The 13,782-nt window shown below is 45.8% G+C and overlaps 1 long non-coding RNA gene across 1 annotated transcript; it reads left to right on the top strand.

Moving 5' to 3' along the window:
- The first annotated feature begins 9,735 nt into the window (after window positions 1–9,735).
- LOC146591987 (uncharacterized) lies at window positions 9,736–10,427 on the top strand. The gene is made up of 2 exons (XR_014896694.1): window positions 9,736–9,857; window positions 10,316–10,427. It is a non-coding gene; the product is annotated as an uncharacterized LOC146591987 (long non-coding RNA).
- Window positions 10,428–13,782: the final 3,355 nt, after the last annotated feature.

Here is a 13,782-nt window from a genome sequence, read left to right as displayed (position 1 = left end):
CACCTATAGAGAAAACAGATGTGCCCTATAGATAATAGTAGATTATTATGAGTTCACAGATGCTTTATCTGTATTGTTTGGAAATTTTTAAAGATATTTGATTCTGAAGAAAAATTTTATCTATAAATACAGCAATTTATTTGTTCAGTATTTTCCCTCCCCTAATACCGCCTTGCAGCTGCTGAGGTACTCTGAAATGTTTTTCCAGATACGTGTTCTATAACCTTACTGAGCAGCTGTTACTGTTCTGAACAGGAGCTTTAATATGTTCAGAGACAGCTATACTTGATGTAAGGCTGAATTTTGTATGTATTGAATTCAGGATATTGGCCTAAAATTTTTCGTGATTTTTTTGCTAGAATATGAATGGGCATATAACATGCTTATTCATCTTGCAGGTTTTCAAAGACTTGGAGTCACTGGTAGACAATAGGTGAGACATGAGCAGGCGGTATGATTCAGCAGAGGGAGCTGTAGTCTGAAAGACTTTGTTTAGTTTTTGTGCAAGTTAATGCAAAACATGTCCACAGGGAAAGCTGCATAGCTGTAGTTTGACTGTGGCTCTGTCTTAACACTGTATTAGGGGAAGATGTGTGTTGGGAGATAGTGGCAGGAAAGTTTAAGGCACCTTTATGGAAAGAAGGTGCATTAGACATGCATTAGACAAAAATAATCGTTTTTAGTATCTTTGGTAACTGCACCCTGTCTTTTTGACAGTGTGCTCCACTTGAGTAGCGCCTGGTGCTCTTTTCTTCCAGCACAAGAAACCTCTGAAGCTTTTGCAGCTGTTGCAGCTTTGTGTCATGTYGGTTGCCCACATTTGTTTTAAATACTGTGTTGTGCTGTCTGTACTGGAAGGGTTGGAAACAACATTTTATAATTAGCTCCTGCTGAAGACGTAGAGAATAAACTCAGTAACAAGGAAACAGATTCCTGATTTCAGAGTAACTGTGTGTTAATCACAGCTGAAGCTGTTATTTCCCTTTCATCTACCTGGTTTTGTGATGTGGTAGGCGCTAGTTTTCTAAATGTGCAGAGATATAGAAATCAATTTAGAAGCACGAACAATTTCATTTCTGTAGCTTTCCACATGATGGCAATGTTATCTCTTTAAGTTCTTAAAATTTACTCAAGACGGACAACTGTACTGCATTCCTGTGTAAAGTAGCAGTGTCAAACAAAGGCAATGGCACAAATATTTGAGAACAATAGATATCTTTATGAATCTTTATTTTGTCCTTATAGTTGWCTAAGAGAGATTTTGTTGGACAAAGTCAGAAAATACTTCTCAATTTACTGTGTGGAGCTGAGTAGAAAGAAATCAGAACTGCTCTTTAGAAACAGCTTTCTAAGGGGAAGTGCCAGTGTGTGTTTTTTTGCCATATTCCATAAGAACATCTAGGGCACTTCTGGGGTGGGAGGGGATGGCAGACCTTATCCCAGTTTACAGCARTACCTGCTGGTCTTGGGAGTACTTCCTAAACTGATAACGTCCACAGGCAAACCCACTGGTAATCCCTGGACTGTGACATTCAGAAGTGAACAGTTCTGTTTGGGTCTGCTGACACAATCTGCAGCTGAAGAGTGTAAAACCTTGTCAGTCTGCTGTTGATGGGAGCCAGCTACGGTTTGGGACYGAGTGATTTGCTGGTGATGCAAGTCTTCAACAAAAAGCTGTTTTAAAGTTCTTGGTTCTTGTTTAAATGTCTCTATTGTTCCTGTATTTGGTATCTGAATGTTTCAGTTTTACTTGAGAGGAAGTAGACCTGGAAGAGGAATATCTGAGYTTACTACACCTCCTGTTTTTCAAATACTAGTATTCAAATTGTGCTGAATAAAAGTAATGCGTGCCATTACCCTTCAGTCAAGGTTTGCTTGGGTGATCACCATGACATTTTCAAATCATTTGGCCTTGTAGCTTCCTATCTTTGTCTGGAGAAGCTGGAGTCATYCTGTTGAAGACTCTAGCCGTCACCTTAAGTAAATGGGAAGTTTGCTCTGGAGGAATGAGAAAACTTGCTTCCTCATTGTTTGAAGAGTCAAAGATGACTGTAATGTTACTTTGGACATCAAATGTGGCAATTGCAGCTCAGCCACAAAGGAGGTGGTGGCTTTTCTTGCTGAACTATTTCTGTGCCATTGCTGCTGACTGTGGGCTTCTCTTGTGGCACATCTGTTCTATTTTACAGCTGAATTCCCTAGGTCCAAAAACACCTCTGAACACCTAGATGGTGCGAAGCTTTCTATAAGATGCAAGAGTTAATATGAAATGCAGAGCTCTGAACAAGACTCCTAGGACAGGTGTCACCTTGCCTGACTTGTTTCAGCAACTCTTATGCATCTTCAAGTTTCCTACTGTGCAGATGAAGCACACAGTCTACCTTTATTTTGTCTGCTTCCATGTGTAGTGCCTACTGACCATTTCCAGCTTTGCATGTTTTTCTCATTCCCCTTGCCCACAGTGATAAGGTGTCCCTAAAAGTTCAACTTGCCTTTCATTAAGATGAAAAAGTGCTAAATCCTATTTTGAGCACACTGAGCATGCAAGTTAAATAAGGCTTAAGAGCAAGAAATGGTAAATGAAACAAATTAAGGGAATGGCTGTGTGGTTTGGCTCTACTGGTTTCAGTCTTCAGCTTTTAATTCTCCTTTCTCTGTAAAATTGCTGTTCTTTTTTTGTCTCCAAAGATGGCTTTTCATGTTTTCAGCTTGAATTGACATATGCTGCTGTTGCGCTTTCTCAGGTATTTAGAGCTTATACTGGTAATGGCTTCTCTGAAGCCAAAAGACCTGCTTCTACTGATGATGCACTGCATCCCTAGTTATGCTGAAGAACTGCAGTCCTTATCCCTGCCTTGACGCAAGCAGCACCACTGTGGATACTGTAAATGTACTTGTGCCATTTTTCCCTGCACCTACTGCAGCCTTCAGGTCAGTGTCRTCAGTGGGAATTTGGTGCAATCTGCATCTTGTGCATCCAATTCCTGTGATACTATTTTTTTCCTACTAAAAAATGTCTATTAGTYGTTTTCCCCACTGAATTTCGGCACTCATAAGCTGTTCTGGGCACTGCAAATAAAACTTGCAAGCGTCCACTTAGGTCTGTGTAGCAAACTCCTCCCCCCACACCTCTTGCCCCACAAAGCTTTCAGGTCATTATGTGCATCAGAGTTAGAGAAGTCTTCTCTCTGCAGTCAGCTATTTCTGCTGATTAGCAGCCTAAAAATTATGACTTTGAACCAATACAGACCCATTTCCTCCTCYGTAAGATACATTGACCCAGTTCTCATGTAAAGGAAGTGCTATTTAGCACTTTCCCAGTGGCCTTCTGGTGCAAAGGTATTTTTTCAGAATATTTTTTGTTAGTTGCTGTATTTGGGAGAATCGGGTCTTGCGCTTGGTGAGAAGAGAAGCTGGCCTGCTCATCATGGCCCTYGTGCTCAGCAGAGCTGAGCACTTGTCTGTGTTGGGCTGCTTGCAGAGTGCAAGCAGAGAGCTGATGTTTTGGTGCACCAATTGATAAAGGCTTATGTGGCAGGCTCTCAACAGGAAACTCTGCTTTGAAAATGACAGATGCTTTGAAAAAGTAATAGTGTTCATATTTAAATAGCTTAAAAGAACCCTACCTTTGAAATCAGTTGGAGCTTTACCTAAAGACAGCCAGGGGGAGAGCACAWTATTTGAATACTTCTCAAAGTACCTCAACAGTTGAGACTTTTTAGAGTCACTATTTGAGCATCTATTTACAAAAGCYATCAAACAAAATCAGCTGTTGCCAGCTGTATTAATGTAGTCAGATGCTGCATAAAGGTGATCTAAAGAAAGAATGGGAAATAGGCTTGTAGGGTTTTTTCCCTTTCCTCCCACCTTTTCCTCTCCAGAGCCCCAGAGTAGCTTTAAAAGGACTTTGTTCTTTTTTTTTCTTTATCTCCTGCTTGTCTCATTCACATTGCACATGTGAGTCTTAGCTCACTCAGGAAGTGTCTGTAGATAATGGAAAAAATCAGAGGGTTTATGGCATAATGAAGTWAATTAACTCTGACTAGCTGAAAGTGGCATCACTTTTGTTCTGGCTGCTTGAAGCATTTTTCAGGGTCCAGGGGGAGGCTGGCAAGCTGCTGCTCTTCGCCATGCATCCAGCCTGCATCCCAAATGTGAACAAGCTGCCTCAGCTCCCAACCACCTGACCATGACCTTGGAAGATGTTCACTCACTGGGTCTGTCTGACCTCTGCTGATAAGGCCACGGTTTTGTTCTACTGGGAGGCAGATAGTGGGAAACAAGGGATAGAAAGCAGGGGATTACRGTGGGGATTCGTGGTTCTCCAACCCCGAGCTTTGCTGAGTGGGACATGCTCCTGCTCACAGTGCTGTGGCATGGTTTTGCTGTCTCCTTGCTCTCCTGAGTCCTGTGTGCTAATCAGGCAGTGTCAGGTTGCTCTTCAGAAGACAAAGAAGTTGCAAATCATTTGACAGGTGGGAATGACAACTTGACTGCGGCTGTGCTGCCCTTTTGTCATTGCCACTGAACTGTGCTAGGTTCTGGCAGCAGCACCGTTAAAGTAAGCAGTGCTCTCCTGGGTCAAACCCATCTAACCCTATCCAGTGTCTCTAACAGGGCCAGGGGGGAATGTTCTGCAGGGAGAAGATATGAACTTGATCATTATTTGTGGTCYCTTTCTTTGCAGTTCCCCAGCACCTGCAATAGCAGGATTAGGGATGTCACAGCATGCACCGCTGTCTGTTCCCTTTGGTAGCTCCTTTGGCCCTCCAGCCCATGAGTGTGTCTAATCTTTTGAGTCTGCTCATACTACCAGCTTTCACAATCTTGTGGTAACGTATTCCGGAAGCTCGCTGCCTGTTGTGTAGGAAAGTGCTCTATTTAGTGTTTTAAAACAGTCTCCTGCTATGAGGATTGCCTGGTGTTTCAGACAGAAACTGCTAATCAGCCCCATCACACTGTGGGCACACTTCCTAGGCAGAAAAGAGCTTAGAAATGACTGATGGTGAGAAAATGCTATTTCATAGAGGAGTCCATGGAGGCTTAAGCTGATTAGATGGAAAAGAGGTGAGTTACTGGGAAAGAGAAATGAGGAGTCCTTGTTCAGAGTGCCTGGTCCTCACCTGGTTTTTGAAGGACCATTGAAGTTGCTATTAAATGTAAGTGTGGGCAACTGTGTAATAGGGCCCTTACTCCAGCGAAGAGCATCCATGTATGGCATGGTGCAAAATGCTTTCTGGCAACTTTTAGCAAACTTCAGATTGTGGAGTGAGAAAACCCTAACACTGTGCAGCTGGAAGAGGGCGCTGGAGGTCATGGGCATTGCTCAGGTGGGAGACTTCCAGTGAAAAATGGCCAGGGGATCTCCAGATGGAGGTAAAATATCGTCGGTATTTCCTGACAGTCTGACCCTTCTTTCTGACTGAYGGGGGTTGTTTCTACTCCAAGCTTGTGAGCAGCTGGGTTCCAGGGCTATTACCTCCTACCATTAGGAGTGAAGTTCTTGATGACTAAGGAAAGAGAGACCATCTCTCTTTTTCTTTCTTCTTCTTTCTTTCTTTTTTTTCTTTTTTTTTTCCTGGGGTGGGGGAATGACTATTTCCCCCTAGACTTCAGTGACAACTAGCCCTGCAATGCAGGACAAACCTGATAGAAATATGGTGCAGGAAGTCCTATGGACAAACTTCAGCCAAGTCTGCTCCCATCCCCTTCCTTGGGGATACCAACAAAACAAACATCCCGAGCTGCATATTGCAGCACCTGGCTCTTATCTCCAAGATATCCCCCCCATCCTGTGCTACGTAGCTCTGTCAGGGTGCGGTAGGAGTTCCCAGGCTACTCTCTCTCCTTTTTTGGAAGTTTTTGGAACTTGATTCCTTTGGCTATTAGAAACTTTTTTAATTGCTAGCCTGAATTTGTTCATGACCAATTTATAACCAGCAGGCTCTACTCCTAGCTTCTCTAACTGCAGGGCTGTCAGGAAAGATTCATGAGCCCATATGTTGTTGGTCAGGCCTTATTTTCAGCAGCCATAAGTCAAAGTTTTTGGATTCAATACTGCTGCGGTACCTGATCACTCCACGTGTTAGTGCATACATTTTTTTCTGTTCTGCTATTACTGTGACAAAGCACTTTGCCTAATGCAAAGGTATATAAGCAGCAAATACAATCTTTGTGGACCCAATTCAAACATATGCCAATAACTTCCTCCTAGGAGAYGAGACGGATTGTTTCTATCTTGTCCTTTCTCTCTCTCTTTTTTTTGGGGGGAAAATGTTCTGTGCATCAATGTATGTTCGTTCTTTGCTCAATTCTGTCTAATCCCATGAACTAGAGCTGGGGATTTGCTGAGAGGTTTTRAATGAGAAGGAAGTTGTATCTTACTGGGATGCCCTGTGGGCATGGGGGACCGCCACATCCCTGTGCACTCCAGGAGGGCAGGCGCTGCTCACGACTTCTAGCCTAGCCTTTTGCACAGGTGAGAAGTGAGTTTTCTATCTCTGAAAAGGTTTTTGAGAGAGCCGGGACAAAAGCCCGAGAAAGCCCCCGTGCCGCCTATTCAAACCTGCGCTGCAGCCCTGTGCCTCCACCATCCAGAGCAAGAATCGCAAGCACCACYGCGCTGCTGCTACCATCCGCACTCTCTTTTAGGCACTGGCTTCCTAAAAGTCATCTGCCTGCAATTGTTTTAAGCCAGCTGGTAACGGAGCAATCGTACGCGGTCGTGGATGGTGCATGAAAAAGTCCTGCTGTAGCAGTGGCCTCACCTGAGGGGTGCGAGAGCAGCAGCAGATCCGTTTGGCTGTTCCCCGTAGAGCCCTGCCTTGGCTCATTGCCTCTCCCAAAGTATGTGGTGAATAAGATAAGCTTGCGTGACTCGTGTTCAAGAATCCAGGGGAATTAGCTGAGGAGCTCTCTGAACCACTAATATTAATTGYAGAACCGAAAGAATTTGAGCAGCAATTTTCAACTGTTAATATTTTTTTTTTTAATGTGGAGCTATGCACRGTTTCCAGTTCAATTTCAGAGCCTTTTAAAAATATTTCCCAGGCTTTTGTGTGGCTTTTCACAGCCGCCTTTTGTGAACCTGATAGAATGGATGGATGAAGGAATTAGGAGCCAAATGTGTARCTATTGCCAATTAACACGGTTTCATAGAAGAGAGGGCAGGTCGGACAYTTGTTATCTTTCTGACAAGACCAAGGCATCTGTGTTGGCAGTGTACATTTGGATGTCTCCAAGGCAACTGACTTAGTACCGTATGTCATTTGGATTTTAAGTTATATCATTTAGAGCAACTGCTTTACATATTCGATTAGAAACTGGCTAAAAAACTGATCTCAGGATGTTACTAGGGAGATACCAGTGATCAGGGCTTTTTCTAGAGTGGGGAAGGAGGTTGTTCTTCATCCAACATCATCTAATATTTTTAAACAATGAGCAAGTCAAGTCACATAATATTTGCTAGGAAAGTTTGCAGATGGTGTGGGATTAGTGGGATAGTAAATATTAGAGTGATTTGAATCCCTTGATTTAAATGGTCACAATCCAAGAAAACAGTGTTCTGATTCATCCGTGTGYTGGGTTTTATATCTAGAAAGGAGAAAATGAGGAAGGAAGGGTATAGGTACTATTTAGGGAATTAGAGCCCCTCGGAGAAGGGGCTCTGAAAGGGACATAGGTGCCTAGATATGAGGCACAAGTAGAAATTCATTTTCTGAGCTTAAGTTCCAAAATAAAAATTGTAGTGCTGGCACATGCAGCAAAACCTGTTTGGTGCTAAAATCATTGTGTGATGTTTTTGGCTGCAGAGATCTGAAAATACCTAATCAGAAGGAGATTTAAACCTGTTTCAAGATGCAGCTGCTGCTCTCTGTGTAAGAGGACAGTCGAGGAGGATTGGAATGGCCCTTTCTGACTTTAGAAGCTGTAAACCTAAGTCTCTAGGCCTGGAAAGCAGCCAGTGAAGTCCAAAGCTAATATTCCAGCATTTTCACCCTCTCTCTGAAAAATTTCTGTATACCTCAGGGAAGGTATGAGCAGGTGCTCTTCATCAGTGCATATAGCACTTGGGGTGGGAGTCATCTGTCCAAATGCAAGGAGCTACGAGGTAGAAACATCCCTTGGAAGGGCTTATTTCTCCCTTGGCTGTAAGTGGAGCATGAATAGTTCATGCATTTGTTTCTACCCTATAGCTATCCCTACCCTGTAGATATCTAGAGTTATGAGGGATGAATGCCGCTGCTGACGGATGGGGTGTGGGAGGGCACAGAGGCGACCTCCAGGCTCTCAGCTGCGGAGAAGAGCTGCTCCCGTTGTGCATGGTGAACTGCTTTGGGAAGTCTGAAAAGCAGCTGCCTTCAGTCTGTACCCGCCGATGGGAAAGCGGTGAGATGGTGAGGCTTTATCACAAAACCCAGCTGTAAACACAAGCGCAGGTAAGAGACTTGGGACTCCCACGGGCAGCGTCCCCAGGCAGAGCCTCGGGGAGGTGACGGCTCCTCTGCCCCAGCCCTGCCTTACCTTGCCTCGGTGCAACGGTCCTCAAGCTCTTCAGTGCCTTTGACAAGGGCTTGCAGGAAACTAGAGAGCGGGTGCCCAGCTGAAGGGCAGCCCCAAAATCTAGCGGACCATGACGCTGAGCTGAAGCAGGTGTGAACTGGGTGTCCTCAGCCAAGTGTGCATGAACGGCGGGTAGCAGCTTTCAGCACACCTGAATTTCACCCTTCTTCTGTACAAAAGACAACCACAAGCCATAACCATTAAAACAGAAAAGATCCAGGCAAGGTCATCCCAAGGCTTCCTTTACCCCTGGGGAGATGTTTGCCAGTAGCCGCAATTTTGGCCTTGTTCTTCACGCACCTGATTCAACATCGCTGCTCCTCTTGTGCTTGACGGGGACAGAGGAGGAACGAGGTGAKGTGCTGGAGAGCCCTCGCCCTGCTGTGCCTTCAGTAGTCCAAGGACAGATACAGATACATCTYGGGTTTCGCTGCTTTTTTTTGTGGAGAGTATTGAGATACAGGGAGCCTTTGCAGTGATGGAGGTGTTAGCAAAGCAGATTGATAAAGGGCTGTAACCTGGCCTGGGGACAGATCTTTGCTCACCTGCCTGCCTGGCTGCTTGCTCTGCTGCCAAACCTGCCCTGGCAAAAAGGGATTTAACTCATTTGAATCATYGCAGTTCATATCCTGCAAAAACAATATTACCCTCCGAAAAGCAATGCAGAGTTTCTAGCACTTATTGAAAACATAAGCCAGAGGAATGAGTAAGCACCTCTGAAGGACTTTTAACTCTTTGATCCTTCCTCCATATATTTGCATTTGAGTCATGACAGCAAGTAGGATACAATAGATATTTATGGGAGGCATATAGCAGGCGCATTCAGAGAGCGTGTGGTTTCTCTGCAGATGTTACTGCGTTCCCTGGCAGTTTAAATGTTGTTCATAAAGGAATTCTTTCCCTTCAGGATATGACCCCCTGCCCTCTGTCCTGAGCCAGGCAAACCAAGACAAAAGCATCCTGGAGCATTAATTTACTCTAATTGCTGAAGAACTTGCACAGTCCCATTCAGATACATTTATGAAAATGCAATGTGCTCTGTAAGTGACCTGGGCGGACTCATTTCCATGTGAACATTAAAGAAAACCTGTGAGAGAAGAGACTATTCCCACACATAAGTTTAAAGAAATCATCCACATMCTGCTTCTGTTTTTTTCCCTTAGGGACTCAGGTCTTGTCCACCTTGAGGTTGGTGGCTGGAGAAGTGGAGCATGGCAATGGTTTCACAGTTGGACACCAGATCCCAAGCTCAGTTTCACAATGAATTTGCTTCTCGGCAGTAGTCCATCTTCCAGGTCTGAATATATGCAAACCTGATATTAGACCCAGAACCGCACGTTTGAGCCAAAGCCCATCTGTCCTCCTGTTCTATTTTTTTCCCTGATGATCCTTACAGCCTTAATTCGCCATCTTTTTTCACAGCTGCTGAAGTATCAGGGTTGCCTTAAAGCCTATTCCTTAGTAAAGTGTCAAGGCCCATTACCAACAGATATAAGAGATAACCTAAAAAAAAATTCAAAGGCTTTTTGAGCAGCTCATTTGTAATCAGTGCTTGATAGGCAGTGATTTATCTGGGTAGGGTTTGGGTCTCAGAAATCCATTCAAGCTTATAATTATCTTGGCATATGTAGACAGCTGTATTCACAGTCCCTCAAACCCATTAGAGCCTCACACATTTCTAAATGGGGAGAAAAAAACCCAAACCCTTTAACTTTACTTTTTTAGAGGCAGAACAGCTTTCTGTTCCTTGCAGGCTCTTTTGAAATCTGTCTCCTCCCTGCTGACTGTCTTCAGCTCCCAAAGGAAAAAATGCATACTGGTGCGTCGGGACAGAAAGATTAAAAAAGGAGATTTCTGGAAGACAATCAGTCTGCTCTCTTCTGTTCCTTTTTAACAGCTATTTCTTGTGAGGATAAGCCAGAGGCAAAATAAGTCAGTCTACGAAACGGTGGCAGGTTTTATTCCAGAAACTGGCCATGTTTCTAGGAGCACAGATGTCCTTGTGCTGTTGCAGTTGTAGCAGCGTCCACGTCCTTTTGTTGCACTTTACTCTCCGTCGTCCTTGGTCTCTGGTCTGCTACTGCTTTTTCTTCAGGAAAAGGTCTCAGCTCTCCTAGCCAGAAGTACTTGTTTCTGGCTAAGCTGGATCTGCACAGTGATACCAGCAAATTGCCAAAATACCTATGGAGCCCAGTGGTAAGACTCGGGAAAGCCCCGTTTTGTGACGCCCTGTACCTTGTACAGCTATTTACACAATCCCAAAGAGGGAGAGGAAACAGCATTTTCTCTTGTGCAAACAGAGGATGCAAAGGAACAAGCTCAGGAAATCTTGACATCGGGAATTGCAAGTCATCCTAGCTGAGACCTGGTTTTGCCTGTATGCTGGGGGCAGCTCGTTTCCCTGCTCCCTGCTTTTTGACGTCAGCCCRATCGAAGGACCGGCCCCAGCTGGCACGTGGGCCCCTGTTCTTCCCTCCTGTGTGCAGCAGAAGGTGGCACCTGCTTCCTTGTGCTGCCCCTGCTTCTTCCTCCCTGAACCTGCCTGGGCAACACCCTGCRCATCCCCATGGAGAGTTAGCCCAGGGACATGTGCTGGTCCACTGAAAATCTGCCCTTGGGAAAACTGGCTCCTGGGAGACAAGAGAGTGAGATACTTCCTTCTGCTTCTCACGAAAAGTGGGCTGTGGGAAACAAAGAGTGTGAGGTAGAAAACTGGACAAAACCGTGAGTAGGAGATGGCGCAGGCTGGGATGAATGGCTAAGGAAAGTTGGAGAGAGTTATGAGGGAAAGGGAAAAGACTCATCCCCCCACAGGAAAAAAACATATATAGAGAGAGAAAAGTATGAGTGAAATATTCAGGAAAGCCTGGGGCAGTGGCTAGTGGTTGTTGCTCCCTCTGACCCTCCGAGTGATCCAGGCTACGTTTTGCATTCGCAATGTGATGCAGAAGCCCTGCGGTCCCCTGCAGCACTGCTTGGCGTTGTTGGAAGAGCATCTGCTTTGCTGCAAAGGCGTCTCTTTTTGCTCAGTGCTGAACTTGGGAGGATGGATGCAGAGGACAGCAGCCCCCTATTTGTCCACTGCATGGGCATGAGAAACACCGTGTCATACTTGAACTAAATCCATGTGGTAGTTACACCCCAAACTTCCCGGATTCAAGAGGGGTGCAAAGCCCTTAGCTATTTCACCAGCCCAGTGTGAGGTTTTCTGGTTGTGCAGAGGTCTACAGTGTAAAATCAAGGAGTGTATTCAAAATAGTAATGCTATTTTGTGAACTCCTTGCAGCTTTTTAATCATCTAAGGAGAAATTTGCCAAGACCCAAAGGGAAGGCAGGCATTGAGCTCCCACGGGCAGTCAGTGAGCACTGGGAGCCTGGTTCCTGTTTGTGCCTTTGAAATGCTATCCTCCGGGATATCTTGCTTTTTCTCACTCTAGTGTCAGAGCATGCACGTGTTCGGTTTGGATGGCTTGCTGTGTACTTTGGCAGCTTTCAAAGAGCATCCCTCCAGGGAGAGCGGGATGGCCCCGTGCTGCCCCTTTACTCTCCGGGGAGGTGGCTGCGGTGCAGGRCCACCCTCAAGGTGAGAAAGAGCAAAGCAGAGCTGCTTTGGGGTGACCGTACCAGAGGGGAAAGACCTGCGAGAGGCTGAAAGGAGCCATTCCCACTCATGAGGGGCTGCATCGTGGGGCCCCTGCAGCCCCTGGAGGCTGTCAGACCATTCCTGCATCATCTCCAGCTGCAGGGTTAGCCCAGGCCTCTTCCCATCGCTCGAGAGCAAGCTGGAGGTGAGCCTGCCCAAGCAAACTCCATCRGCTTCTTGGAAAGGAGGGATGATTTCTGTGGGGGAAGGGTCCGGCGGTGTCGGTGGGCTGGCTGGGCTGTTTCAGAGGGTGAGGGAGGGGACAGAGCGAGCTGGCGCGCTTTAGGCATGGCTTGCTCCCCGTCCGCCTGGTGCTGCGCTCAGAGCAGCAAGCAGGGTTGTGACAGATCCGACAGCTGCCGGTCTGGGCAGTAATCGTCGAGCACCTCAGGTCTGCAGAATGAGCTTTGCTGGCACTGTGCTCAGCTTTGCATAGCTGCTCCTCCAATTTCTACCTTGAAGCTTAGGGTCCTGCTGGGTTGGGAGAAAGGCTGCTGCGTCTGGATTAAAGCCTAACCCTGCTCYGATAGAAGCTGATGGGAGTTTTACCATTTAAAGTGCAGGGATGAGAAAAAGGAGATGTATGCATTAGCGATGGGCTTTCCCAAAAGGTGGTTGTGATTTTTTGCAACGYAGGTTTCATTGCACTTGTGAGTACCCCGGCTTTGCACACCGTACAGGTACCAGCGCTTGCATAGGATGGACGATGGCAGGTGTGAGAGGCAAAGCAGTGGCTGCAGCAAACAAGTGCCTAAGCTGCCAGCATTGCTTGTTTCCAAATTTTAGGAGACCCTGGCTGATATCCTGGAGCTAATCCTTCTTTGAGGCCATCTCATTTTCACCAGTACCCACTGGAGAGCCACCAAAAGTAAGGAGATCAGCTGTACAATATCAACGTGGTCTTGTATATTTGAGTGGACCTCCAGAGCTTCCTYGGGAAATGTGTTTGCAGTACACTTTGTTCTCAGGTCTTGCTGCATTTTTTATCTGATTTTTGCACTGGGAACATCATTAAAAAAAAAAAAAAAAACTCCAGGAGAAGGAGCAAATCAAATCAAAATTTCAAAATGCTGAGATGGAGTGTTTGTCTGTACGCTGTGTGGATTTATCATACTAGTTTGGCCACTGATCCCTTAAGTCTGACTCGTACAGCAGCCGTCCGTGCCTGTTTCCGATAGCAAAATGCTCAAATGTCAGGCATGCATTTTAAATGGTTATTTGTAAGGAGAAGCAATCCAGAGAGACAAGCCGGAGTGCTTGGCCTGTCAGTCAAGACTTGCAATGCCATTGCACCAACAGGAATCGTTTTGACAGAAAATTGCATACAAATTGAATCATAGCAAAATTAAGAAAAAGAGATGAAAGCAAATGCTCCCAAAACGAAACGGCACCAATGAATCGCGAAGCACAGAGCCGYGGTGGTGGATCAGGGTGCGCTCGCAGATGCCGAACCTGGTGCTCGGTCAGACAGGTGCGAAGCAGCCCGTTCAGAGGAYGGGGGCGTGCAAAGAAGCCACGGGGCTCGGCCCGCGCTTGTGCACCCCTGCGGGAGACCGCCGCTGCCTGCGGGCCCGTCG

The sequence above is a fragment of the Rhea americana genome, unplaced genomic scaffold, assembly GCF_003343005.1.
Source record: "Rhea americana isolate MKP2758 unplaced genomic scaffold, rheAme1 scaffold_35, whole genome shotgun sequence".
In the NCBI taxonomy this organism is placed as follows: Eukaryota; Metazoa; Chordata; class Aves; order Rheiformes; family Rheidae; genus Rhea; species Rhea americana.
This window is presented reverse-complemented; position numbering and strand designations above follow the sequence as displayed.